Here is a 6,000-nt window from a genome sequence, read left to right on the forward strand (position 1 = left end):
TCCACACGTCCTACTCTTCTCCCTTCTCTAAAACACCCTGGACAACGCTCCACACGTCCCAGACTCTTCTCCCTTCTCTAAAACACCCTGGACAACGCTCCACACGTCCTAGACTCTTCTCCCTTCTCTAAAACACCCTGGACAACGCTCCACACGTCCCAGACTCTTCTCCCTTCTCTAAAACACCCTGGACAACGCTCCACACGTCCTAGACTCTTCTCCCTTCTCTAAAACACCCTGGACAACGCTCCACACGTCCTAGACTCTACTCCCTTCTCTAGAACACCCTGGACAACGCACCACACGTCCCAGGCTCTTCTCCCTTCTCTAAAACACCCTGGACAACGCTCCACACGTCCTAGACTCTTCTCCCTTCTCTAAAGCACTACTGGTATTAGTGCATTCATTCCTCAGCTAGAGCGAGCAGACAGACAGACAGACAGACAGACAGACAGACAGACAGACAGACAGAGGCCTGTTTGTACTGAACCCTGTAGGGGAGAAGTGAGACTATGAGCTCACTGTACTACTGTATGTATGGCTGTGTGTGTGTGTGTGTGTGTGTGTGTGTGTGTGTGTGTGTGTGTGTGTGTGTGTGTGTGTGTGTGTGTGTGTGTGTGTGTGTGTGTGTGTGGTTATGTTGGCATGTTTCCGCAGGGAGGGGGGGGGGGGGTTGAGAGGGGGGGGGGGGGGGGGTTCCACCGTTAAACATTCCGTTCCTTTCAGAAGGTCTGGGTTCATTTATATACAGACATATTTATATTAATTTAACATACAGACATATTTATATTAATTTAACATACAGACATATTTATATTAATTTAACATACAGACATATTTATATTAATTTAACATACAGACATATTTATATTAATTTAACATACAGACATATTTATATTAATTTAATAAACGATATCTGACCCTCCATTGGTTCCCAACGACCAACATGAGAGCAGTAAACTGTACTCATTAATATGTTTACTGCTTATAGTCTAATTCACTGATTGGGTTAGATTATATTATAATGGTTATGTTTTATATGTATATGTATATAGAGGATGATATATTATAATTGTTATGTTTTCTTATATATTTTCTGTTCTTGCTTCATGTAAATCGATCTGGATTAAGAGCGTCTGCTAAATGCCTAAATTGTAATATATATATATTATTTATATAGAGAGAGAGAGAGAGAGAGAGAGAGAGAGAGAGAGAGAGAGAGAGAGAGAGAGAGAGAGAGAGAGAGAGAGAGAGGGAAGGTCTGTCTCTTGTTATGGCAGTAAGTCTGACCAAAGCCTTGTAACAGTGGGGGGGGGGGTCATAACTCTGTCCCGTAGAGCTACAGACCACACAGGGAGGTCAACAGGGTGGGGGGGGGGGGGGGGCAACAGGGTCACCACCAAATCCTGGCTGGAGGGTTTTTGTTCCGTGAGACGGATTTCCATCCAACAACTGCGTGCACATGTGTGTGTGCGTGCACATGTGTGTGTACGTGTGCGTGCGTGCGTGCGTTCTGAGTTGAGACGCATCACAGGCCCCAGTTCAAAAGGTCAGGGGTCATACATGAAGGGTGGGTCATTTTAACTACACCTGATTGGTTGGTTCCAAGATGAACAACATCAAACGACCAATCAGTGTAGGGCAGGAAGAGAAATACATAAAGAGTACTTATACTCTTTTAGAAAGTATTAATATTATTATATTAGTACTAGTTACATTTCAGCTTCTATTAGTGTTAACTTTTGCTATAAGAGCACAACAGATCTACAAGCTAACAATGTGTCTCATCGCAACGTGTTGAGAGCTTGAAGATCTGTGTTTTACTGCAGTATGAAGTATGTGGTGGTAAGAGACTCACCGCTCACCCCAAACACACCTCTCTGTTTTTACTAAAACTACAACATGACGTCACTGAGCCGCGGTGGTAAGAGACTCACCGCTCACCCCAAACACATCTCTCTGTTTTTACTAAAACTACAACATGACGTCACTGAGCCGCGGTGGTAAGAGACTCACCGCTCACCCAAACACACCGCTCTGTTTTTACTAAAACTACATGAGGTCACGGCACGGTGATATTGTATTTGTATACAAAACACACACTGTTAATAAACATTGTCTCTACTACTCACTACACCTGCATGTTATATTCACAACACACTGCTACACCTGCATGTTATATTCACAACACACTGCTACACCTGCATGCTATATTCACAACACACTGCTACACCTGCATGTTATATTCACAACAAACTGCTACACCTGCATGTCATAAAATGCTGTTATTACAGTGGGTTTAAAGTAGAAGAAGCGTGCATTCTCAGAACTATTGTCACTATTCAGAACGCTGTGTTCTACCCCCTGACTGCCCCCCTTGGTTCTACCATCAGCCTCGTGTTGCCCTCCATGAGGCAGAACCGTGTGTTCTACCCCAGACTGCCCCCCTGGTTCTACCCCCAGACTGTTGCCCTCCATGAGGCGGTTTAGAGTCCCTAAATATAAGAAACTAATTAACTAACCCTAGAAAAAGTGCCCTTCTGGGCACAGGTCTCAGGAGGATAGGAGTGTGTGGGATGTTTGGCAAAATGTTTAGGAGCAAAATAAACCGTCCGCTCTGGACATTTTGGGGCAGAGGTTCATTGTTGGCATCCGTTCAACCAGAGGATGTTCTTATTCCTGTCTGTTCCTGTCACCCAGATCCACAAACAAACAGCATGACAGGGTTAAACATGATGAACTAAAGACCAGCCAGTCTCTACAGGGTTAACCCTAACCCTGAACATGATGAACTAAAGACCAGCCAGTCTCTACAAACAAAACGTTTCATTCTCTACAAACTAAACGTTTCATTCTCTACAAACTAAACTTTTCATTCTCTATAAACGAAAATAAGTTTAGTTTATAGATAATTAAACCCAGTAGCGATTTGGAACAGAACTTTATTGCTGCGTTCAGAGTCAGACAGTTATACTGTCCCCCCCCTCCCCCCCCCTCCCAAGGCTGCGGTTGATCGTTGATGAGAAACAGGTGAATGTGAATTTCCAACAGCAGCTCCCCCTCCCACACACACACACGCACGCACGCACGCACGCACACACACACACACACACACACACACACACACACACACACACACACACACACACACACACACACACACACACACACACACACACACACACACACACACACACACACACACACACACACACACACACACACACACACACACACACACACACGCGCACGCACACGCACGCGCGCGCACACACACACACACACACACACACACACACACACACACACACACACACACACGCGCACGCACACACACACCTCGTAAACGCAGACACGTGCCATAGGCAATAATTACCACCAGATTGAGAATAAGATGTTTTTAGAGAGCAAGACATAAAGAGGTTATGAAAAACAACAGGACATTAAGAGGTGTGAACAACTTGTTGCTGGCAAAGCAAGATAGCGCCTCATCCTGGTTCTAAAGTCCTGACGTCACTCGCTCATCCCCTGGTTCTAAAGTCCTGACGTCACTCGCTCATCCCCTGGTTCTAAAGTCCTGACGTCACTCACTCATCCCCTGGTTCTAAAGTCCTGACGTCAATCGCTCATCCCCTGGTTCTAAAGTCCTGACGTCACTCGCTCATCCCCTGGTTCTAAAGTCATGATGTCACTCGCTCATCCTGGTTCTAAAGTCATGATGTCACTCGCTCATCCTGGTTCTAAAGTCCTGACGTCACTCGCTCATCCCCTGGTTCTAGAGTCCTGACGTCACTCACTCATCCCTTCTATTCCCCTGGTTCACGGAAGTAATTTCTCTATGGAGAATAACATGGGCTGGTCTTAAAACAGTCTATAAGCATGCTTCGGTGCTCTATGCTTTAAAGAGCAGATAATAAATCCACAAACTGGACTAATAATAATAATAATAATAATAATAATAATTCATTCATTCATCCATTAATCCATTCATTCATTCATTCATTTATAGCTCAACGTTTTCAACCAGTAGGTCTAGAAAGTAGAAACATTCAGAGCAGAAGCAGCTATAAGGACTGGACCAGGTCCAGGACTAGTCTTCACTACAGTTATCTGGTCCAGAGACTCTATAAGGACTGGACCAGGTCCAGGACTAGTCTTCACTACAGTTATCTGGTCCAGAGACTCTATAAGGACTGGACCAGGTCCAGGACTAGTCTTCACTACAGTTATCTGGTCCAGAGACTCTATAAGGACTAGACCAGGTCCAGGACTAGTCTTCACTACAGTTATCTGGTCCAGAGACTCTATAAGGACTGGACCAGGTCCAGGACTAGTCTTCACTACAGTTATCTGGTCCAGAGACTCTATAAGGACTGGACCAGGTCCAGGACTAGTCTTCACTACAGTTATCTGGTCCAGAGACTCTATAAGGACTGGACCAGGTCCAGACTAGTCTACAGTTATCTGGTCCAGAGACTGGCTTAAGGACTGGACCAGGTCCAGACTAGTCTACAGTTATCTGGTCCAGAGACTGGCTTAAGGACTGGACCAGGGTCAGTTTAGACTACAGTACAGCTATACAGTATAATGGTGCATGTCTACAGTAGATATAGATCTACTCATCCTCACCAGACTATAGGCTACGTCTCACAGATTCTACACATCCTAAAACAGGCACTATAAGGGTTAGGGTCTATCTCACCCTATAGGCTACGTCTCACAGATTCTACACATCCTAAAACAGACACTATAAGGGTTAGGGTTAGGGTCTATCTCACCCTATAGGCTACGTCTCACAGATTCTACACATCCTAAAACAGGCACTATAAGGGTTAGGGTCTATCTCACCCTATAGGCTACGTCTCACAGATTCTACACATCCTAAAACAGGCACTATAAGGGTTAGGGTTAGGGTCTATCTCACCCTATAGGCTACGTCTCACAGATATTCTACACATCCTAAAACAGGCACTATATACATTTGACATATAGGCTGTAGTAAAAGTCAGACTCACTCGATACAATCCGCTACATCCATGAGAATATTCGTCTAGCGGCGTTATTGATCCAAGCTGAGGCTAATTACAAAGTAGCAAAGATCAAAGCGTCTGCAGATACAACTATAAACACACCAACCAAACCTTAAATAAACTGGAATAAAACGAAATTTATTTATGATTTTATCATAATGTCTAGTCCACAGACAGACAGACAGGCAGACAGGCAGGCAGACAGACAGACAGACAGACAGCATACCGTAGCAGGTAACAGCATTACCATTACGTCACCGCAGCATAGGTAGATTATATTACATATTCTTTCCATGATCCAATATACCAACAAAACAAACACTAACACAATAGGCTATCTGTATTATCTTACCTGCAGTTACGTATGACGCGTCTCTCTCTCTCTCTCTCTCTGTCGGATGACGTGCTCTCTCTCTCTCTCTCTCTCTCCCTCTCTCTCTGCGTCAGGGTTGAGTGTAGGACATTAGTGTATTCCTTTCTTCGCCAGGACAGGCAGGGCTGCTGGAACAGATAGATATAGATGTCTGTTGCCCGCAGGTCTCTCTGTCAGACACAGGGTTGAGTCGACATGTTAATGTTGTAATCCTTTAGGTTCTTCGACTGAAGGCAGATGAATGCAGGCTAGCTGCTGCTATGAGAGGTTAGCAGCACTGCAGTAGGAATAAGATATTATTATAGATGTCCGTTCACTGCAGGAAGGCAGCAAGCAGGTCAGCATAGAGATATATTAACGTCTCCTGTCTACTGGTGAGCTGGAATGATGCAAACACTCCGAAACACTGTCCTCTCTCTCTCTCTCTCTCTCTCTCTCTCTCTCGGAACGCCCCCTCGTGTGTGTGTGTGTGTGTGTGTGTGTGGTAATGAATGAAACATATTTCAAACACGCTGCATATCCTAATGAAAATTAAGTGTTGATCATAAACAGCTTTAACCAATTACATTAAACCCGGAGGTACAATTAAGTTCAACT

The 6,000-nt window shown here is 44.5% G+C and overlaps 1 protein-coding gene across 1 annotated transcript in view; it reads right to left on the reverse strand.

The window, feature by feature from the left end:
• LOC308312271 (uncharacterized protein) overlaps positions 1–5,762 on the reverse strand; it is a 44,726-nt gene extending 38,964 nt beyond the window's left edge. Inside the window, 1 exon segment of the mRNA XM_080794646.1 lies at positions 5,383–5,762. The gene's annotated coding sequence lies outside the window, so the exon portion shown is untranslated.
• Positions 5,763–6,000: the final 238 nt, after the last annotated feature.

The sequence above is a fragment of the Protomyctophum bolini genome (genome assembly GCF_963924005.1).
Source record: "Protomyctophum bolini genome assembly, contig: SCAFFOLD_172, whole genome shotgun sequence".
In the NCBI taxonomy this organism is placed as follows: Eukaryota; Metazoa; Chordata; class Actinopteri; order Myctophiformes; family Myctophidae; genus Protomyctophum; species Protomyctophum bolini.